Source organism: Vanessa tameamea, chromosome 25 (genome assembly GCF_037043105.1).
Source record: "Vanessa tameamea isolate UH-Manoa-2023 chromosome 25, ilVanTame1 primary haplotype, whole genome shotgun sequence".
NCBI lineage: Eukaryota > Metazoa > Arthropoda > Insecta > Lepidoptera > Nymphalidae > Vanessa > Vanessa tameamea.
Genome location: NC_087333.1, coordinates 348,999 through 374,174, shown reverse-complemented (window position 1 = coordinate 374,174; position 25,176 = coordinate 348,999). Strand labels below are relative to the sequence as shown.

Genomic DNA, 25,176 nt, shown 5'->3' with positions numbered 1-25,176 from the left:
TACATTTTACCGCTAAAAAGCAATTAAACATAGCTGTTGTGCTATGTTCCAGTTCAAACAACAGGCAAAGGAAATATCTTAGTTTTGAAGGCACTGCACTATTGCATCACAAATTGGCAGTTTATAAGGTTGGTGATTATTTTACAGTCCCAAGATTATTAGCGGTGGGGAAGGCGAGAAGTGTTTAGATGACATAATGTCAGAAGGGTAGAAATTTCTATATTTCTTACGGTGCCAGTGTTTATGGACACTTACTGTTATATGGCTCATTTGTCCACATACCTATGCTATAAAAGACCGAGGGAAGAAGCTCAGTGGAAGTTAAAATGAAGATTTGAAAGTTATTATTTAAATTGGCTACTAAAATAAATATTTTCTTTATGAATAAGTAAATAGGCAAACTGTATCGCAATACCTAAAGGTTAATAAAATAGCGTCGTATAGGTCTCGGTGATTATTTCACCGTCCGAGTCAAGATAATTAAGAATGACTCTTATTGGATAACAAAACCGTAATAATTAACGGCGTAACAATGCTGTCTCCTTCTTTCTTAAGGCAAATCAATGATAATAGACAGAGATAAATCTGTGTTTATTTAAACAGTCGTTAAATAACATCAAAATGTAACGCTGAAAATACGTTTATCATATTACAATCATACGCAGTCAGTAGTTGTTCCACACGTCAAGATATAAATTAAGGAATTGTCAGGAAATCTGGATATTTCGGGTAAAATCTAGGACATACATAACCACTGCCGTTGGAATGTGAGCGATCCTTTAAAACATCTGTGCTTGGCATTATATCATAATTATAGTATTAGATATTCTATTAACAGAAACATTCTGGGATGGTATATTATTTTGATTAATAAGCCCCAAAAACGGTTATTTAACCAATATTTGTCATAAACGTTTCAACATTACGTTACTATGGAAACGTTGCTAAAAATTCCTATTAATAGCGTTTCAATTCTTATTCTAACAGAAAACATCCAGTGTATTTTACAGCCTAGTATCGTTGCGAGTAATTCGGTTGGCGAGTTTCCATTCGATAAGCCTGGCTATGAATGACAATTACATAAATAAATAATAATTTATTCATGCAGGGTCTGTTTCAGTCCGTTCATTTGAATGTCGGATATGGATATATTATATTTTTCGACCATCCCCTGGAAAACCTCGTTAAATATTACAATCCATATAATATAATCATATCTTTAACATATTCCAGGAAATAATACGTTCAGAATCTATAAATATTTTATTTCGTCTTATAAATATTGTGATGTTATTGCTTATAAAAATCTTATACCTCATAAAATAATATATAAAAATAAAGTTCTTGGTGGTAGAGCTTTGTGCAAGCTCGTCTGGGTAGGTAGCACACAATCGCCAGATATTCTACCGTTAAACAACACTACTCAGAATTGTTGAGTTCCTGTTTGAAGGTTGAATGAGCCAGTGTAACTACAGGCACAAGGGACATAACATCTTAGTTTCCAAGGTTGGAGGCGCATTGGCGGTGTGAGGAATGGTTATTATAAGCATATGTAAGGTTACAGCGCCATTGTCTATGGGAGATAGTGACTGTTTTCCATCAGGTGGCCCATATGCTCGTCTGTCAAACCATATGCTCTTCCGCCAAACTGTGCCATAAAAAAAAGTAAATAACTAAGAACTTATTCATCATGCTAATCAAATGCAGCTTGGTGGATGTACACGTACAATTTGACAGACATTCAGGCCTTTATTAACCTCCACTAACGAACGCCATGACGTGCAAAGATTGAAACCCGCGATTATTCATAAGGAAGTCATAAAATATCGCACAGAATCATAAAATTCGAATTTAATGAATTTCATTTCAGCGATAAGCTAAAATCCAAAGATATAATAGCCCAACCCTGGTTCCGCATAATCCCTCAGACGATAAATCAACTATGAGACCCTAAGCTCATATATCAAGATCTTTGTAAAGAAATTAAAATCCCACGCCATTAAGGATTAAATACAACTTATAGGCTTAGGATATGAGGGATGAGGGCTTAGGTGACTTTAATACGGATAGATTCCTACTTCTCAAACCATTGGCCAGTAAACATTGAAATTATACATTTAAATTTACTAGATGTTAGGAATTGTGCAAGCCCGTCAAATAAGGTATCTCCCACCCATCCGATCTTTTATTTCCATTTAACAATGCTTAGTATTAGTGATCCGATTTGTAGGGTTTGTGAGCCAGTCAACTACAGGCACAAGGGACATAACATCTTGGCGATGTAAGAAATGGTTAATATTTCTAACATCACAAATATCCATAATGGTAGCCACTTATCATCAAGTGGCCGATTACCGTCATCTATAATTTAAAAAAAGTATAACACAATTGCAAAAAAAGACAATTTTACTCTCCGTTAGCAAAGTAGAGTCACGAATTAATAATATGCATTCTTGTTTTCTTTTATAAAATATTGTAAATGAGACACGGACATTACTCAAGCTTTAGATTCTGCCGTGGAAACCGATGTAATCCAATTTCATGCAGACAACTTTAACCGCATATAAAATAGCATACTTTGTTGAGCTATCATAGTATAAAAAGAACCAAGACGGTCTAGGCGCTGGAACATTTGAATTTTAACGCAGTTTGTGGGTTCGAATCCGAGCATGCGTATGAATTTATAATTCATTTCCTGCTCGGGAATGAGAAAAAACATCGTGTGCCATACACGTGTCACAATGTTCTATCCGCGTTGGAACAGCGTGGTGGATTAAGCTCCTAGATATCTTATTAGTCGGAAAGAAGGCAAAGCGAAACTAGTTATTAATGTAAATGTAAAAAATAATACTTAACACAAATATATAACACTCAGTAGCTGCACGTCTGACTTCTTTATATATTCTGAAATTTAATTATTTATTGTTTTTTTGTTTTTTGTAAAAACAATTTAAAACGACGTACCCGACCATAGTGCCCACCCAAAAAACTCATCAAAACGGTCCAACCGCTTAAAGAGGAGAGAAGAATTATGTATTTTACGAGCCATTATTAATAAAGAAAATGAGAAGCGTGTTAAGCAATAAAATATTAATTTTATCTCTATTTACTAGTTTACATAAATCGGATATTAATGAGAAACATGAATAATAATTTTATTGTAATACTTAGACAAATATATTATTGTGTCTACGGGATATTGATTAAAAAATGGATAGTTTAAACAGCCAAGGTAACAAGATTTATCATGTGGTGGTAAAGTACTTTACTATTTATAAATCTTTATTTATCGAACTTTGTATTAGTGGAAACCAAAATAAAACATTGAGTGGTGCAGCAGAAAGAGGAGATAAAACAGAAACAGAAAGTGACTTTGTTGTTTAGTACATATTCATAGACGTTAGCTATTTGTTAATAAACTAAGTTAAACATAATTGCGAGAAGCGATGCACTTGTTATTGTGACTACTGTTGTGGAGATATTTTGAAACAAGAATATTGAAACTATGTGAGAACGTCTGGATTTTTTTTGGACGGGCAAGTAGACCTGATTGTAAATGGTAGCCACCGCCCTTAGACATTGACGCTGTAAGAAATAATAACCATTGCTTACATTACACCAATGCGCCACCAACCTTGGGAGCTAAGATGTTATATCCCTTGTGCCTGTAGTTACACTGGCTCACTCAGCCAAACCGGAACACAACAATACTAAGTATTGCTGTTTGGCGATAGAATATCTAATGAGTGAGTGGTACCTACCCAGACGGACTTGCACAAAGCCTTGCCATCAAGGAAACTATTCGTTTCTAAAATAGGAAAAAGAGGTGTCGTAGGTCACCCGTTTGGATCAAAGTCACTTTCGCTGAGTATTATTTATCTGTTAAATAGTAGACACAATTAAATAAATCATAAACATTTGATAATTTAATTTCTGCGAGTTCACTCTCAGTCACGTAAGTCACGTAAAAGAACTTTGTTCCAAAATTATCTATAGTAACTAAACATACCTACATAAAATAATTCGTGAATTCGTGGAAAGAGTAGACAACCTGTAAATACACCATGGCTGGGGTAAAGCATCCACGACGCCTCTTGAGAAGTTTTGGAGCATTCCACCGTTCCACAGAACGGTTGATCAACAGAATACATGAGTCTCGAGAGAAAATAATGGCATGTACCAGTTTGTTTCATTCAATTAATACAACTTTGAAATACTCTCATCGCGTTCATGAAAGTTTCTTTTCAAAAACATAACCAGATTAAATCTGAATGGCTGAAATATTTAAATTTTCTTTTTGTTTAAAAGAAGCATAATCCATTTTGCATAAAAGTAATGTTTTAAAATCATGAGGCGAGGGACAGTGTCGGCCAGACGTCATAATTTTAAAGTCAATATTAAAAGTTTTGAAGGCTTCGAATTGTACTAAAACTTTTACGCAACACAAAACCATGACATTTTTTAAAAAAATGGTTCTTTTGAATTAAACATATGTAAATATAAATTGCGATATAACCTTCTAAAAATCTCTTTAAAAAAAATCTTGGCTAAGTAAATCATAGTTAAAATATACGAGTGCTTTTAAAATATTAAGAGCAAGACTGCTCATCTTTGCTTTGATATTACAGAGATATCCGAAAAACAAAACATTACATTCAACGGTTGACATAGATCATAAATATAATATAATTAAAAAAAATAAAGCCATTCTTTCAAAACTGAATGATTAATTATATTCACACACAATATAGGGCTGACATTAGCAATTTCTCGTATATCATTGATATAATTGTATACGGATTTTATAGAAAGGTTATGGTGCTTACAATGTTCTTTGATTCGAGAAAAACAAATATCCTGTCGCATATCGCGAATACTTTAAACATTAAGTCTGTTTCTTAAATCAGTTGAAAACTAGAGGGCTACGAAAAGCTATGTATATCTGTACTATATATGGGCAACAAGATAAAATCATTGAAATACAATATTGCCGGTGTATGTAGATGGAATCAGCTGATGAGGTAGGTTGAAAAATATATGAATACTTTTCCGTTTAACGTTCCCCAACTTGGGTTGTGTGCATTTTCATTTCGATCAGTTGAACGGTACAGAACTCGATGTACTGAACCACCATCGAGTTACAATAAACTGGATTACATGAAACCTCCATGCTAAAGACATGAATGTACCCATGAACGTATCAATTTTTATGGTATTATTCTCAAGGAGAGTCATTGTATATATATGATCTAGTTTATTTATTATTATACTTCCTAATGAAGTCTACTTCTAAATCTCTTTGAACAGCATTTATGAAGTTACTTTTTATCTGCGTTACTGAGTGCTCTTAAATTTGGCAAAGTATCGCTGTAAATTGAATTCGCTTGTTCGGGAGTTTCGTGTTAGCTTTTGTAATTTTATGTCAGCAATGAATAATTTAAGTGATCGTTGAAAGACAATGAAATGAGACATATTTTTTACTTGCCGTAGTTCGTAAGCAAAAGATACGACTTTCTGGATTTCAGATTAATGTTAATGAGAATTTGGTAACAAAAAAAAATAATGAAAATTGATGCAGTCATACTACTAGATTAACAAGTGATACACTATAGATACTTTAAAAACTACAATAAATCACATTTAATTTCTAGAAGTTTCGAACTCTTAAAATCGAACTAAATTAAGGAGACTTCAGATCAGCACTGGGACGTTTACAAATTGAATAGAGATAAATTAATATTTGATTACAGTTTATAACTTACCAGCGTACACTCAATTTTAGTAGCATAACCTTCGGGCTTCCTGACGTCTTATTTAACGGCGTTGTGTTATAAAATGTAGAACCTTTTCGCAGTTTGTCATCATAGTCGTATTTATCGTTACTCTTTAATTAGGTCGCTTTAATTAATCATTGCCTACAGCGTACTGACAACACTTAAGATAAATCGTTCCAGTTGAAATGTTGAAATTGAATAAGAAACTAAAATAACTGAATAATATAAACGTAAGTCGTGTCAATGATTATCCGAATCTATGCCAAGAAGGATGATATCAATTCACGTCAGTTCACCAACCGTGGAAGGCTTAGACTTTTCACATAGTTTTACAATTTGTAAGACTTTCTCCTTATACATTAGATAGTACTTTTAAAATAATTCATCAAATATATAAATCCTTACCCAGTGCCAGCGTTAGGGGGGGGGGGGTGTCGACGGACCAGGTCACCAAAAAAAACCAGGCGCCGAGATCTGTTATTATCATATGTATCACGAGATCTGTTATGTAATCGGTCCTCAATCACACTGCAATTACGCTTGCTACCTACAAAAAAGTGCGCCCATGTTTTTTTCTAAGGGACTTTCACCTTCCCAGTCCGAACCTGGTCATATAAAAGGGCGTCGAATGCATGTTCAGCCCAGGACACCTAAAAGGTTGTCTTTGTCTATACCTATGTTATAAAGAGGTCAAATTTGTCTGTTTGCATGTAATCATTAGTTCCAAATAATGAATCTAATATTAATTCAAATCTGAAAAGGTTTTCATTAGTAGCAAGCTACATTATTCCTGAGCGTTATAGACTAGACACAAGACAGACAGACATTATGTTTGTATCATATCAATTTTTAGTAATAAACTGCACCCGTACGAAGCCGAGTGTGGTCAATAGAGTATAATGTACTGTAAAGTAACAGACTACAGACTACTTACAAAGTTAAAATTACCTCCTCTCGTTGGCTGGTTATCACAGTGAATCCTTTATACTACTCGTACTTACCTGAAAAAGAGAAATATATTATTTATAAAGATTTAAAGTTACTGTTTGTTTATTGTAGGGACTATATTATAATTGATACCCATATAGCCTTTTACGAATAAGGAGTAAATATAAACCTTAGATTAGATTTTCTATGTAATTAATAATATTCACTTTAATTTTACTTCCAAAGTTCCGATAACAACTTCGCCGACAGTCCTAATATCATTTTTTCGCTTAGATTATTTTCTTGTTGATAGGGCTTTATTTTGATTATTCTTTATAGAGCATATTCCACCATGTTGCTCCAATGCGGGTTGGTGGAATACACATGTGGCAGAATTTCGTTGAAATTAGACACATGCAGGTTTCCTCACGATGTTTTCCTTCACCGCCGAGCACGAGATGAATTATAAACACAAATTAAGCACATGAAAATTCAGTGGTGCTTGCCTGGGTTTGAACCCGAAATCATCGGTTAAGATGTACGCGTTCTAACCACTGGGCAATCTCTGCCCGTAGTTGTTAATATAAATTATAAAAACAATGCAAAGGTAGCGCATTTTTTTCTGAATCGCGCTATCGTTTGTTTCGCCGCAATATACATATATAGAGTCTCAACCTTTTAGATATAGATATGGATAAATATATGGACAAAATATATTTCACTAACACATACAATTCTGTTACAGCCATATTGTTACGCTCCAAATAAAGCCGTCTCGGGAGAGATATGTTTTGAAACGTGATAAGAGTCAGTTTAATCTGCAGCAGACTGGTTTAAGCCATTCAAATTAAATTATAGACCTCTGTTTCATAAACTAAAACGTGCATAGTTGAACTCAATATACATAACATACGAGTAACATAACAACACTTATAAATAACATTTGTAATGTAAATAACATTTTAGTGTTCGTGGAATAGTATTACCATATCGATTACTGGTTGACGCGGTGATCTAATTTGCCCAATAAAAAGCTGTTGTGATTGTCTGTCAAGAAATCAGCAATCCTATGATTAGATATTCTCTCGGTAAAATCTATATTGATACGGACGAACCGGTTGTAGTTTTACGTTTAAATCAATGTGAATTGACGACTGAAAAGTGCTTGTAAAACTCTGCTCGAATACAGTTTATCAACATCTAACTATATAATGTAACATACATATATAATTGTATTTAACTATAATGACTGTATTTTTAGATGTTGAACAAGAGTAACTACTGAGCTTCTTGCCGGTTCTTCTCGGTACCTACATACCGAACAGGTGGTAGCTTTACTTAATATAGTTTGTTAAATGACGATTCAAAAGTGCTTGTAAAAGCCTACTTGAATAGAGTATATTTTAATTTAGATTTTTTTTTATTTCTGAAACCATATAACGTCATCGTCAACGTATGTAGATGGATAGGCAGATGGGCTACCTGACGATAAGTGGTTAAGAGTGCCCAGAGAGTTGGCGTGGTAAGATATTTTAACCATACCTTACATCATCAAAGCACCACACACTTTCGGAACTAAGATGTTATGTCCCTTGACTGTACTTAAACTAGCTTATTCATCCTTGAAACCGGACAACAATACTAAGTATTGCAGACGGGCAAATAAACTGAATATATTATCGTTATGAGTATGTTTCAGTGCAGTGTTATATCTCTATTCATTTAACTTTATATATATAAAAAAAAGCCCTGTTAGATACACTATTTACAACTCAAGAACGGTTGAAACTATGTGGCTGAAAATTGGTGTGGAGCTTAGAACCAGGAGACGGACATAGAATATTTTTATCCCGTTTCGGAACGGGAACGTGAATATGATCACCAGCAATTAGATTTAGTAGTTCAAACGTTACATACGTTACCCTGTTAAAACCTTTAAAAATGTAAGTTTGTGATGTAAGTGATGAAGGCAATTGATGATGGAACAATTAAACAATATAATTTACACGACAATACTCAAAGGAAAACTCGAAGGTGAGGAAGTTCATCACTCATTCCGAGGATCCCGATGATCCCAACCAATTTGCCGTTTGATTTCAAACGACTTCAATTTCCGATCCGTCTTGCATTCACCATGACCACTAACAAATCACAAAGGCAACCTTTCAAAGTTTCTAGCATGTTAACGGGTCGGAAGACCATCTGTGATTTGTTCTTGCGCCTGATAATAAAACAAAAAATGTCGTCAATCACAAGGTGAAGCTCCTTGTTATAGACGACATAATAGGTTGCACTGATGAGTGCAACCTATGCACTAAAATACCTGGCCAAAAAAGAATCATTAAAATACTTGATTTTTCTTTATTTATATTTATTATATTCGTAAAAAATTAAACTTAATAGAATCCAAAATCTGCTCATTCATTGCATCTAAAGCGGAACAAAGTTCGCTGGGTCGACTAGTTTTAAAATAAGACTCAATACTTATCTTTATTTGGGAATGATTTTTTTTTACTTTATAGAGCTATATAAATAAACTTCATGTCTTCGAGCAAACATAAACAACATTTAACTTTTATACACGAGAAAATTTTCATTAGATATGTAGGATAGCTTTTCACGAGAATTACAAACGTCGAAATATACAAGGTCGTCTAACATGTGGTCATGTTTTCGTATATTTTTCGAATAATATTGTCAAGTCTACTCATAGGTAATGAGTTCGGAAGAATCGCGTTCCAAGATTATTCACGTCGTTTCTAAGCAAACTGTTTCAAATCTACGAAAATACCAATACGTTACAAACTATAACTATAGCTAAAATAAGGCACAAATATGTTTAAATTTAGTATTAAACTGGATCGTCACCAGCACAATAATACGGAACGGTATGACTCGAACGAACTAATAGATTAGGTTGACTAAAATAATGTCTTCGGAAATTAATCGAAATGTTTACAAAGTAAACATCTCTGCCGTTGAAGGGTATGCCAGCCTTTTTGCTGACTAGCGAGTACCTCAATCATAGTTGGTTTTCTTTAATCTCATATCTGAAGATAATAATCATTGTCGTTCAAGTTTTTTTGTATCTAATTTAATTATCCAAAAAGCAATCTGTTCGACGAATCACGAGTCTATTTAATTTTGGTCTAGACTTTTAGTACTTGTAATAATCTTGAATTTTAACCTTATCTCATCAAATGATAACAAGTATATACTTGGCTCGGCTTTCTTGTATTAAGACGTTCTAAATATAAATTAAGATATATATATTTTTTTTATGTTACAGTGGGCAAACGCGCAGGAGGCTCACCTGATGGAAAATGATTACCACCACCCATGGACATCTGCAACACCAGGAGGGTTATTATAAAAATTTCAAGTCTTTCTGTCTTGTGATCAGAAAGCAACTCTGTCTGTCTGTTTATCTGAACTGTCAAGCTTTCACGGTTGAACTACTGAATTGAATTTTATGAAATTTGTTATAAAGTATGCTTGAATCCCGGCTACTTTATAGAAGTAAAATCTCCAACTCCTAACAAGTGGGAAAAGCCGTGGTCAAAAACTAGTTTTAAATATAAATGAGGTGGTCTAAGCAGTACTTATTTTTTCCTTTGTTCTTTTGTAACGTTCATCTTGTATTCACATCGTTCCTTCACATTTTCTTCCCCTCGCTCACTCTTCAAACGAGGAAACAACAAAACTAAGTGTTCCAGTTTGGCGATAAAATATCTGATAGGTAATCCATACCCAGACGGGCGTAAAAAAACACTAACAAATATTGAATTACTTCGGTCGAAAAGATAATCAACGAAGAAGCCATCTAAATGAAAGCAAAGAAGAAAGAAATAAAAAAATATGAATAAAAATTAATAAGAGATAACATCCTCCTGACTACAACGGACTATAAAGCCGAACTGCAAAGGGGATATTAAAATTCACGAAGTTTAGTACAAATACAGGTGAACTTTCTATTTCTTTAGTTTTATATTCCTACTAGTCGCGTGCCGCTTCGCTTCTTTCTGGTTGATCGTCCGGTGTTAGGCACAAGAAAGTATCCTATGTCCTTCCGTGGTTAGAACGCGTGCAGTGGTTAGAACGCGTGCTTAACTTAGATTAACGGGATTTCGGGTTCAAACCCAGGCAAGCACCACTGAATTTTCATGTGCTTAATTTATGTTTATAATTCATCTCGTGCTCGGCGGTGAAGGAAAACATCGTGAGGAAACCTGCATGTGTCTAATTTCAACGAAATTCTGCCACATGTGTATTCCACTAACCCGCATTGGAGCAGCGTTGTAGAATATGCTTCAAATCTTCTCCTCAAAGTGGAGTGGAGGCCTTAGGCCAGCAGTGGGAAATTTACAGGCTGCTAATATTATGTTCTTCCTTGGAGTTCAAACTTACTTCATATCAAATTTCATTTAATTCGTTTAATCGATTTGGCCCTGAGTATGTATCAAGAGACAGACAGTTACTTTCGAATTTATAATATTAGTACAGATGGGTCGGCGATCTGTCATGACCGGAGAGGAATCAAGACATCGACCCAGGACTCTGTGCAGCACTACCTACTTTGTAACTTTTAGCTGTTATTGACTTTTTTTAATAACCTCCTTTTTATTTGTCTACCCGTGACTTGGACTCGGACGCGATACTTTTTGATCTACCGTTTATGTTAATACACAATGCCGCACCACCGAGGCAGTCAATTTTTTGCTTATAGTATACGTTTTTTTCATAAAGTTTTTTTTTTTAAATAGTAAATGAAATAGTAATAACTGCTTTCAGTGCGAGCTGCATTGCGTTATTCATAAAGAAATTTTAATTAACGCCCGAACAAAAAACTGAAATTATTTTTTTTTTAACTCAAACTGTTTCCTAGCTTTTTTTTTAAATTGAGAAACTTCTCAGTGTTCAAGTACGTTCTACGTTTGTTTGTTGATGAAGTTGGTAATTTATTTAGAAATTGGTGATTAATTTCAATACTTTCCCGATCTAATTTATTTTATGAAAGGTGATTTACAATTAAACCTTCGACTATATAAGTTATCGCTGCAAGTAATATTAAACAAACCTTCCTTGTAAACAACGCTTAGCGTCGGCTCACTCATCCTTCATGTTGGAATATGCAATGCAAAATATTTTTGTTTGCATAATGCTCTTCCACTGGTGGGAATGTTAAATATTGGGGCAAGCTCCGCTAAGTCATGAGTGGAGTACAGAATGGGTAGGGTTTTAGAGGTTCTAGTGCGTAAAAATCGCATATACCCTTTTGATAAAAGGGGGATTTTAATTAATCATATTACAAGGAGGTGATGAAAATCAATAAGCTTAATTTCCGGGGCACGTTTGAACAACAACAACTTCCTAATTCCAGTGTGAAACTGAGAAATTCATGACACAAATATCAATAGTATTTACGACCCGAGATCTGAATACAAGAACTAGTTAAGCTGAATACCAGACCGAGGAGACCAGAGATATGAACCTATTGTTGCTTTTGATTTTATAATTTTACATTACATTTACAGCCTGTAAATTTCCCACTGCTGGGCTAAGGCCTCCTCTCCTTTTGAGGAGAATTTTAGGAGCATATTCCATCACGCTGCTCCAATGCGGGTCGGTGGATTCACATGTGGCAGAATTTCGTTGAAATTAGACACATGCAGGTTTCCTCACGATGTTTTCCGTCATCACTACACACACAGAATTATAAACACAAATTAAGCACATGAAAATTCAGTGGTGCTTGCCTTGGTTTGAACCCGCAATCATCGATTAAGATGCACGCGTTCTAACCACTGGGTATCTCTGCTCCCTTTATAATTACTAGTTGTAAAAAACGTTATAACATTGTGTGCTATTTACAATCCGATTTTAATTTTATCGCATTATTTTTAACATAATTGAGGAAACTGAAAGATTAGAGGAAGCATTTGATCGTTAATTGGACGCAACAGGAAAAAATGGCAAATAAATCTCAGTTCTCGAGAACTGAGATGGCTGGAATGAGTGCATCTTAGCCGATGATTGCAGGTTCAAATCCAGGCAAGCACCACTGATTTTTATGCGCTTAATTGGAGTATATAATTCAGCTCGTACCTGGCGGTGAAGGTAAATATTAAGAGGAAACCTGCATGTGTCTAATTTAAATGAAATTCTGTCATATTGAAGCAGCGTGTGTTCTGCACTGAAACGTTCTGCTCAATGAGACCTCGTCTTAGCCCAACAATGACACTGGCTGTTAATAGTACTTCAAATAATGTTATTTTATCATTATTATATTGATGCTATTTATACGTGGTTTTTAAAAAACAAACATCACGGCTGTCCGTCTATATAAATAATTTCGTGCAAATCTATGATAGACCCGATTGAAATCTATCCACAATTATAGATCGTTAAAAAATAAATAATTTTTAGTCGACAACATATTATATATATCCTCAAGATATTTCGATATTAAATCCATAAAATTCAATGACATGAAGTTCAACGAGCGGCCATGTTTGACGTTTACAGGTGTGTTTAGTAAATGTGTTCCAAATAATAATTTCGTGCAGGGATACGGTAAACTTATCAACAATAAATTATTAGTCAAATTAAATCAAAATATACTTTATTCAAGTAGGCTTTTACAAGCACTTTTGAATCGTCATTTAACAAACTATTTGTAAAGCTACCACCGGTTCGGAATGTAGATTCTACCGAGAAGAACCGGCAAGAAAGTCAGTAGTTACTCTTTTTCAATATCTAAAAATACAGTCATGTTAGTTAAATACAATTATATATGTATGTTATGTCTCCTGCCTGGAAGTCAACAAGCATTAACTCTACGCTTTTTTATCATCAATATAATCTTGTATCGAATAATATGCCTTCTTTACCAATGTATTTTTTTTAAATTGACTTGAGCTATGACGCGGCAAAGTTAAAAATGTCTGCGGAATTTTATCATAGACGCGGATACTTTAATTAATAAATGATAAGCCGTATTTTTTTAGTTTTATTTTTTAACCGAGCGAAGCCGGTTTTTCATCTAGTATATATATATATATATATATATATATATATATATATAGGTGGAATTTGTATTGATTGATGTACAATAGCTCTGCTAAGGGTAGATTAATACCGCTGTTATTAAGTTATTTGCAAATTCCATATTTATGACCCAACTTGATTCCCACGACACCACACGTTTATCATAAGAATAAAAATGTAACAATATTTACTATATCAGTAAACGCAGTAACAGCTTCTCTTCAAGTTCGTCAATCTGACGATTAAAATATTTAACAATTATCGATCGTATTTACTAAATCGGGAATAGTTAGTCGAAAACTTTGACAGTTAAACTTCCGTCTTTGATTCCAGATCGGGAATGATAAGGTTCGAAAATAGTGTTGAAGTACAACTCATGAAGTTTGTTGAATGACTTTTTTTTTTCAAGGACATTTTTAGTGGCTATTTTTATGTTAAATCAAATCAGTCATTTATTCAATATAGAAGCATTATACTTACTTGTTGATTGTCAAATTGAAAACTATCACCGGTTCGGAGAAGAAAAAATATTTGAGATAAACCGGCGCAAGAAACTGAGCCGGTTCTTTGGCAATTTTTAATTTACATAATTATCATATTAAATATGACATATAAGCAATTAGAACGTAACAGTTAAAAGTACAATAGGTATTTTTTATTACTCGTGTTCGGCCGGCGCTTAAATCAACCATAATGATTACTGTAAGTTTTAGTGAAATATATAAATTTACATTTACGTTTTTTTTCTATTATTGTTTATTGACTTTATTTATTGAAAACACAATGCTAGACAATAGTTGCGAAAATAAAAAGGCGATAAAATAAATTGTTCTCTTTTTTTATACGGTGATCACCACTACCCAAAGACCTTGACACAGAAAGATATATTAGCCTTTCCTTACATGGCCAATGCACCAACCTTGGGAGCTAATTATGTCCCTCGTGCATTTAAACTGGCTCACTCACACTTCAAACCGGAACACAACAATATTAAGTATTTAGCAGTAGATTATCTGATGAGTGGTACCTATCCAGGAGATCTTACAAATAGCACAAAACAAAAGAAAAAACTATTTCAACCAGCCTTAGCTGGTCTAAATTCAAATCGTTTGTAACATATAAAATAATAATTATGCTCTTGTTATGGTCTAAATTAAGCTACATATAAAATTATTCTATTTTAAACATATGGGTCCATTTCGCATTGCAGTGATCGTTCTACTTTAGATTCAACTACTATTACTTATAAGCGTGATTATAATGCAAATTGTGTAATATGCTGTGCTTGAAATATTGTTTAACAGAGATAGCGAGGTGTTAAGCGAACTTGGACTTTACGACTTAAGTCTAAGGTTTATTTTCCAGTGTGTTAAATCGGTAATTTGTTAAATTATCGCAAAAATAATGTGTGCTAACAATAGAAATTTTGGTGTTAAGTAATATTTAACACCAAAATTAGTTGTTGGGAATAGAAATAATCTTAATACACTGCGTGCGATGCTTATACTAAGAGGGATGGACTAAAAGTCTCAACCCTCGTGTTTGGATCGTTCCTTGAACACCACGGCGACTCTATTTTTTCTAATTAAGTATTTATTTATTAGATTCATAACTTTATTTTATTTGTGTGTGAATTATGTATGTATGTTAGATTATATGAATAAATTATTATGAGTTATAGAGACGTGCATTTTACTAAGTTGCGACGGCAGAGCGTTGATGCTTTGACGTATTTCATACATTTGATAACCATGGTATGCTGAAGAGTGCACTACGATGTCTTCTGACGATGCAGTTCACGCTTAATGGAGAAAGTACACAAGGAGACATGAATCGTCTAATATTAGAGTAGCAACGCAGCTAACTGTGCTTATACTGTAATAACACCAGAAGCAGTACACGTTTATTTAACTCCATTGACGTTTTAGGGCCTACATGACATACTATAGGAACGGAATAATACATTGGAAGGCTGCGACACCATAGGATTGACGGTGTTGCGTTACGTATGTGTGGGTGCAGCTAAGACGGAACCCACTGGTTACGTGTGGCCGCACACTTACTCATTAAAAGAAGTTTTTAGGATATCATTTAAAATGTATAAATTTAAAAACAACAACAAATGATTAAGAAAATTTTATAAAAACTCAAAAACAAAGGAGCCATTTTCAAACTATTTAAGTAAGGTTTTTAAGTCGTACAAGTTTTTTTTTTTCGTATAGATAAAGACGGGTAAATCTGGTACTTGAAGTGGTCGCAGTCATTCACATTGGCGCTTTAAAATATAGAAAATTAACCATTCCTTACATTGCCAATTCAGTACTAACCTTAAAAGCTAAGATATAAAGCCTCGTGTTTGCAATTAAAAAAGCTCGCTCATACTTCAAACTGGAATAAAACAATACTAAGCATTGGTGTTTGGCAGCAAAATATCTAATGATAAGGTATAGTACGACACAGCTTAGATGTAGCATCGTCAAATTTCGTAAAACCGATCAAATCCGAATTAATTGACTTCAAAATCAATCTTTATTTATTTGTTATGCGAAAATGATTCTAATGCAAACTTAATAATTTGTTATATTATATAACCAAATACATTCACCAAATTAACGATTGATTGTTTTTTTTTTTTAATTTGTCGATGCTACATTTAAATCGTGTCGTACTATACCTACCCCTAAGGGCTTCCACAAAGTCCTACCAAGTAAATGAAAATGTATGTACAAGTATGTACATGTTATTCTTGTTAAAATTATTTATTTACTTTTATCGCTCCCCTACAAACAACCCTACGTATATATTTGCATATAAATTGTCGTTTATAATAAACAAATTTAATGAGATAATTTTTGTATTAAAAACGAATTTCGGTCAACAGAAATATCTGTTGTGTTGTATTTGGCGACGCGTTCATTAACTAATTTATCAGTTTTTATTCAGAGTATTACATTGCGTAAAAGGAAAGCGGACATAAGTACGTTTTTTTCTTAAACAGACTCATTTATCAAAAGTTTTGAGATATCTGACACGTTAACCTAAATATTTTACTTTACTAATAAACATCTCGCTACAAGAGACCGGATCAGTCATTGTTATGTACAATTAATCTATGTCAAGTTTCTATGTATTAAATTAATTATATATATTGGATGGGAAGGGAAATACAGTGGATTTGAAACAAAGTCATAAACCATAGTCAATTAATCGCGTCGTTTGACACGTCACAAAAATCGTAAACAAATAGCAGAAATTACGAATATTTTTTGCAATCCTTCAGAAATTAAACGGAATATTTCCGAATCAGTAATTTGATCTGATTGTATAAACTTCAAAACAAACAATATATATGGCTTTTAAGAATGTTCAAATACTTTTCCGTCTGTCCATTACCTTTGAGCAATATTGGAGTTCTAAATAAAATAGACCTAAGAGATAACGCTACATTACAAGACGTAACGCACGTGTGAAACATACCTGCCAGGTAAAATGAAAGGCCACAATACACAATTGTCTGACGAGGTACGTTCACATCAAAAACTTGCTTATTCTCTTTGTTGACGTCACGTCCGTTGACAGCTATGGCCGGAATTAAATCAAAATCATAATATTGTTTATTCAAGTAGACAATATATGAATTAAATGTTAAGCTACCATTGGTTCGGAACGTAGATTCTAATGAGAAGAAACGCCAACAAACTTAACTCCAAACTCTTTTTCCATCATTTAATACAGAGTATGTCATAAAAACCTTCATAGTGATAGTGTCAGTTTGTTAATTTTGCAAATAATGCCCTCATGCTGAGGAGGAGGCTTGGAGCTATTTCCATGCTCCACTGCGAGCTGGTGAATATGTTTGTGAGAAAAATTCTGGTCTCTGATCTTTCTGGAATCTGTGTTATTTAACCACTGGACTACTACAGCTTGTAATGTAGGATCCGCGTTATGTATCCACTGGCCTTTCACGTCTCATAGTATTTCACGTTTCTGTGAGTTTTTGTAATGTTAATTTAATGGCGAGTCGTTTGTTTAGTGACCGAATGGAACGAATTACAAAACATGTTTTTCAATACATATTGGATCGCTATCTTGCGAATATATGTTTAAAATAATCAAAACCCATTTAATAGTATTTAATTACTTAAATGCATTAAGTTTCGGGTTTGTCTAAAGTCTATAAAACTGTAGATCCCGAGTCCTTGGTCGCAAATACTCGGTGAAGCTAATAAAAGTTATCGGAGTTTTTTGTCCAAACGTTCTGAGTAGTGGATCGGAGCTAGGTACTCGTAGTTGGCAGTTTTACACTTCTGTTCCTCAGAAAAGTTTTATAACAATAAACTCACTATTTACTACCCCTGATCTGATCTTCATTCAGGGCCAGATTTAGAAGTCTGGAGGATCTAAGGCATCAAACGAGGCTTAAGGAGGATATTAATATTCAAACAAATATATACATTTTGTTCCAGTTGGGAGTTCCGATAAAAAATTTTGCAGAACAAATTAGATTATTATTTTATCAAACCTATGCAGGTATAGTAAAACATACAAAAATATACTTGTATTAAACTCTATATACAAATATTGTATTAAATATGTTTACTTAGTATTGAAATGTTTTTATTCGGAAATCTATTGTGTCGGTTACTCGTGGAGGCTCCAAGGCTGTAGAGTGTAACAAAAAAAAACTAAGGTTAGTCGATAGTGGTCATTCATTCAGGGGTAGCGCATAATGCACTGTTCATTAACAAAAACGGAGATAGAGTTGTTAGCAAGAGTTAGTTGTTCCAATATACGTACTCGCGTAATATCGAACTTTCATATGAGTTTTTTCCCGTTTAACGCAAACACTGCTTATCCGATTAAAGCAAAAGTTTCAAGAGTGAGCATTACATTCCGTATGTGGTCTCATCTGATGTAGTTCTTATATCAGTTTGCTGTTTATTTATTTTTTTAATTTAACAACATTCGAGGGCTCAAAGTTTTCAGCCAGTTAAATAAAATGATATACATCAAAACTTTGTGTCTAATATTTAAATATCTTATACGAATATAGTTTAACTTGTAACAGCTACTTTTCGACTTCGCGAACACCTTCGTGAGCGAGATATTAGTTTAATTGTAATATACACAGATTGTTTTAACTTTGCCGTTTTGTAAATTTAAATCTTGTGCTAAAATTATTAGAAAAATAAGATTTATAGAAAATATGAATATCGATTTAAAAGAAAAGCAGACACGTATACAATATATACGAGGGTAATTGAACAAGGAAGTTTATAAGAAGAAAAAATCTTTAAGTGACAGTGCTGCCAGTCGAGTGCCAGTTGCCAAATGTTGGAAAAGGGTAAATAATAAAGCGTCAATAGCGCAATGGTTTACGGGCCATCTAGCGATGTAAAAAGTCGCAGGATCGAGAGTTGTTGAGTAAGTTGAATTAATAATATTTTTAATTTCATAAACATCTATTTATTTTTATGGTAAAGGTGTGATCATCAAAATTTTTTTTTAAATTTCTTTATGAAAATTGGCAAAAGAAAAACAATTTCAATACAAGAAATATGTCAACCGGCTTATTTTTTATTTTATTTTTTTGTTAGATATTAGCTTAAATGTCATTGATGAAAACATATTCATAAAAAAAATCTACAAATTTTCAATAACAACTACAGTCGTAATTCGACCACTGAGAAACCAGTTGTATATTTAAAAATATAAAACAATAGCATCTAAATAAATGTTCAAACTAAAAGGTAGTACAAGAGAAAATATTACTTTTCATTTGCAATATTTATATCATAAATATTAACTAGAGTGCGTCGTCGATCTAGTTGTTTGATATAAGGCCTCAGATCCCCAGGTTCTGGGTTCAAACAACAGGGCGGACCGATGAAATCGGAACGAATTTATCAAGTTTTTGTTAAAAATTCTATGTTACAGTCCAAAGTCTGAAACTTGGTATTGAGTACACTCTCGGTTTGGAAAACAAGTAAACGTCGGGTCGACAAAAATTGATTGGGATTTGTTAGTCGAAAAACTCTCAGTCGCAGCCCAAAGTTACGAAGTTTGTACTCTCTCGTGCCTCGGAAAGCATGTAAAGCCGGTGGTCCTGCGACTGAACTCTTTCCGGTCGGATTTGTCGTCCAATCTTTGAGAGAGTGAAGGCATAGAGTATAAAATTCCGCAGACATTTTTAACTTTGCCGTTTCATAGATTCAAGGCAATTGTAAAGAAGGCATATTATTCGATACAAGATTATATTGATGATAAAAAAGCGTGGAGTTAATGCTTGTTGACTTCCAGGCAGGAGACATAACATAAATATATAATTGTATTTAACTAACATGACTGTATTTTTAGATATTGAAAAAGAGTAACTACTGAGTTTCTTGCCAGTTCTTCTCGTTAGAATCTACATTCCGAACCGGTGGTAGCTTTACTTTAAATAGTTTGTTAAATGACGATTCAAAAGTGCTCGTAAAAGCCTACTTGAATAAAGTATATTTTGATTGATGGACTGATTGATTAAGAGTGCACCTGGGTTTGCGCACACACTTTTGCACTATAATATCCTGCGTCGTTGGCTGGTCTCCCTTGAGGTTCGCCGCCGTGAACGATATCAGGAAGACAACATTACCTAGCATAAATATTAAATGAGCTCAGTGTCGTGACTAGAGAACAAAGTCTTCTTCATGGAAATACATATTTACTTTATGTCTAATAATGCAATGTATTATTACAGCTGGTCGTTGTCTACATCTATATTTCGGTTTGTTTATCCTTAACATTTTACTTTTTACGTATAAAGTCCTATTCATATATAAATTTGTTTGTATCAACCGTATGTAAAATATTTGGATTTAATTTTAGTTCAAATTTTTTTCTCGGTATATCTTAACAATGATTGAATTGAAATTGAATTCCAAACGTTATAATTAATAATTACAAAAAAAATATTCCAAAACCATTGTTTAAGGTTCTAATTATTTATGAACAACGACATTCTTACTTTTATTTTCCTTGCCAGTTTAGATTGCTCTTGTACATCTTTGGTTGGTAGCATTGCGAGTTCTGCGACTTAATTTTGGACGTTTAATTCCTGGCATTATTAAAACAATCTACTAAAATTAAAAAAATATATTACTATCCATCGATATACGGGAAATTAGTATCTATTTTGGGATAGATAGAGAGATGTATGTTGTTTTATTATATTATACATGTAAGCTTTGTGTTGACATTCGAATGTTGGCAGTTGAGTCGAAGGGCGTCTCAGTAAAAAACGTATCATATTTTTTAAGAAGTGTCAGTTAATTTAAATTGTAATTTAAATATTTATTTAAGACTCAGTTATAAACGTATTTTTTTTTATTAATTAGTGTTCATTTAGAGTGGAAAGGACAATTCCAGTTCTCTTTTAAATAAGGAAATAGAGCATGAACATTGCAATTGTCGATCTCTGTTTTAGGTTTGTATTAGTCAGCCATTAGTATTAGTATTGTGAAACTTATTTGTTATTAACAAAATTAAACTCTGTTTTAGATGAATCAAATTGTATAATGCTTTGAAAAACCCATGACCTTATATACATATTAGGCATTGTGCCCGTCTAAGAAGGAACACATTTACCATTTATCCTACTGCCAAACAGCGCTACAAAGTATTGTTGTGTCCCGGTTTGTAGGGAACAATTAAATGTGGCGTCGTAATATATTAATCTTACATATATAATAAAAAAAAGTTTACGCAGTTCATATCACGAGCCCTCCGAATTTATAATACAATAGTTTTACAATAAAGCAACGTCGAACAATAAACTAGTTTAATATAAAATAAAAACATCTTTATAAATACCATGACTCACAACCCAAGAGCGCCAGTACACGCGGATCGTTAGGGCAACAATCATCGCGATCTACATCATGAAGTTTTTAGCATGTGAGTAAACTTAATTAAAATTAAAATAATCTTAGCCATTTAGTGAATGTTCGTTTAATTGTCTAATTAATATTGACAAAAAATGGCTTAATATTTGCACAACATATTTTAAATCACGTTTTAGAAAAATGTATACAGATAATGTATGTATGTATATATAATATTTTTTGCCACTATTGCACGCAATTAGTGTTTGTACAGTTGATATTTTTAATTTTTATTTGAATATGACTAACGTAAAGTATTTTTTTGTTTCTATAATTTTTAAAAAGCAGTTAAGCAATAATTTATAACGTATAGTCGAATGTTATATATCCGAATAGGTTATCAATCAAATTGAAGTTACTAAAAATTTGTCATTTTCCAGTTTGTACAGTTAATATTTTTTAATTTTATAAAATCGATGCTAAAATGGTTAATTTTGAAAGATGAATTCGCTAAATTAGTTCTCAATAGTAACAGTCTATGAAGGTTCCACTGCTGGGCTAAAGCTTCAATCCTTAGGGTCCGCCTCGAGGAGCATTTATCACTGTCCAGTGTCCAGTGAGTGGAACTGAGTCACGGCTCCGTACTGGATAGCAAGGTGGGAGGTGACGCCAGGTTCTTCCTATCATCAATGCGCCAACATCTCGTGCCTATAGTAACGTTGGCATTAGTGAATTCCCCATTTTGTAGTATTAGATGTTTAGTATCAATTACCTCTTTTATAGTGATCTTCACTATCTTTATCGCGTTTGCGATGGCAGCGGCACAAGGATGCATCTGTCCAGCGATCTATAAACCAGTGTGCGCAACGTCGGGCGAGACCTATAGCAGCATTTGTCAGTGAGTATAAAATAACTATTAAACGAGCAACGTCTATTCGATAGCTGTTAAACCCGCTTGTGGATAAGGAAATTATATCTAACATGTGACCTTGACGAAGATACTGACAAGTATAATGTATGAATCAATTAATTTATACATTTATAAATAGATATAAGCCGGTCAACCTGCTTTCAATGATTACAGCAATTATTTTATGGTTTGTATATTTTATCAGATCGATACCACTATGATTTATAAAAGGACCTAGTGTCTGAACGTCTTAGGAAACATAATACGAACCGGTCAGTTGGAATATATACTAAAATAAAAATAAAATCATTCTTTTTTTTTTTAATATAAATAATAAAGATATACAACATCACATACATTACTCTGATCCCAATGTAAGTAGCTAAAGCACTTGTGTTATGGTAAATCAGAAGTAACGATGGTAGAAAACTAATGAACTTTTTCTACATAGAATCGGCCGGGAATCGAACCCTGGACCTCAGAGTGGCATATCCATGAAAACCGATGTACACACTGCTCGACTACGGAGGTCGTCATTATCATTAAAAATAAAATCTATTAACATTTTATTGTAATAGAAGAAATAGTTTACCGTTCCTTTTTTTATTGCATTAGTTATAATTTTGGAAGGAAGTTCTTCAATGCGGAATACAGTCTAGTGAACTGTCAGTCGTCATCTAAGGCGGTATGACCCCCCAGGCCTCTATTCCCTTCCTTTCTCTCTGTCTCCTAATGTTGTATAGGTATTTTTATAATTTTATTCGAGCTTATTTTTTGTGATTGTTTTGATTCATAAATGATTTTAATAACAATTCCATTTATTATTTTTTAATACATAAAATACATTAGAAGTAACTTCATTCTACCATAACATCTAGCGTGTTTCGTATCGCGTAGTAAAATACATAAGTATGAATAAAGTTAACAATTAACTGCCTCGTTGATCTAGTGGCAGATTTATTAGGCAGACCTCAAGGTCCTGGCGCTAAGTCGCGAGTCGGCCCGATAGAGTTACTCGGTTTTAGTAACATGAACTTTTCAGTAGCCGCTCGGAGTTTAAAATATGGAAGAGTCTGTATGTATGGATATGTTCCTGTGCCTCGGAAAGTAAATATTTATGATATATGATAGATCTATTTTTAGTATTCAAACTATACGTGATATCAGAAGTATTTGTCTACGTCATTACCTCCATTATTTATGTTTTTTAAGTACTTATCAAAAATAGTTTTCTAAGTCATTTATATATAAATATGTATTTATACCGTTTATTTATGACCGTTTTCATGTTTGGTCAATTGTGATTTTTATTTTTATCATAGAATACATATAATAGATTTGTTTTGAAAACTTATATCATGCTCGTTGGTGTACAAAAAACGTGTGCGTTTCGGGACGCCTGACAGAATTGTTAACTTAAAAAAAACGTCTGTTCGAAATACGGCTAGCGCTGTGGGTTATAGTGAGAGAGGAGCCCGCCTATCGCTGTCGTATGCCTGAGAGAAGTGGAAGCCAGGCAAACTGGCGCCGTAACGCGTTACGTAACGCAGCGGTTTACCCTACCATAAGAAGTTATCACTTCAATAATGTGATAAGTCCAGAATCTTCTCTTAGAAAGGGGAGGGCCTTTGCCTATCAGTGTACCATGTACAGGCGGTTACAGTAAAGTTATCGTTGATTTTTATAACATATTTTATGTATTTTGTTTTTTTTTTCAGGCTGAATTGCGCTAACGCCGAGTTTCTGCACGAAGGACCCTGTTCTAATGCGTAATCTGTCTGACTGTCTTCACCGAGGTTTTTCGTTCTTATAAACATTAAACTTATTTGGTTTTACATTGAAATGTGATTATAATAAAAAGTACGTCGTTATTCGTAACCGCATTTATTATTTTCCTCTTTGTATATGTTGGACATTGACGGACGTTATATAGCTATCTGGTATTATTTCAGTATTCATACTATTTTTAACACAGTAACATAGTATGGTACTCTCCAAGGGATTCATTGAAAATCAGCGTTGAATTTTAGGGATCATCATCATTAGACATCTTATTATTTCAATATATTTATGTTTTTATTTTTTATAATAACAACTTACGTAAGTTCTTATAATTGTGTGTAATTTAAGTTATTTCAATATCAATATGAAATATTCAAGAATATTATAACAACTATTTTTATTAGAAAAAAAATCGCTTGCATAAAATGAATCAGCTGACTCTCTTCGAACATAAGCGAAGTCTTTACCTTTAGTTATTTCGTTCTTATAAACTTTTTTTTATTTATTTGGTTCGTATTGAAATGTGATTACAATTAATAAATAACAAATAGATCTTCATTTGCTGCCTCATTTATTATGCATTTATCGTATTTAATGGAAATACGCGATAATACAGCAAACAACAAAACTGCAAGAACTTCAAAGAAAACAAAATAAAATAATTAAAATGCTTTTTCGATACCCACCCATGATATCAACAAGTATACTTTACAAGGAAACAAACATTATGAACTTACGACAAGGTTATGTATATAATTCTTGTATTCTTATTAGAAAATATATTAATAAATCGATACTTTCAGATTTGACGTTTATAAAACAAAGCAGTAAACATAGCACTCGTAGACCAAGCTTATTAGTTCTCACTAAAATT

At 33.3% G+C, this 25,176-nt stretch overlaps 1 protein-coding gene and 1 long non-coding RNA gene across 4 annotated transcripts in view; one reads left to right on the top strand and one right to left on the bottom strand.

The window, feature by feature from the left end:
* The window catches only part of LOC113399525 (uncharacterized protein), a 463,929-nt gene that overhangs the window by 233,403 nt on the left and 205,350 nt on the right, over positions 1 to 25,176 (bottom strand). The gene's annotated exons all lie outside the window — the stretch shown is intronic.
* LOC113399543 (uncharacterized) lies at positions 21,607 to 24,391 on the top strand. The gene is made up of 3 exons (XR_003368990.2): positions 21,607 to 21,683; positions 22,394 to 22,508; positions 24,239 to 24,391. It is a non-coding gene; the product is annotated as an uncharacterized LOC113399543 (long non-coding RNA).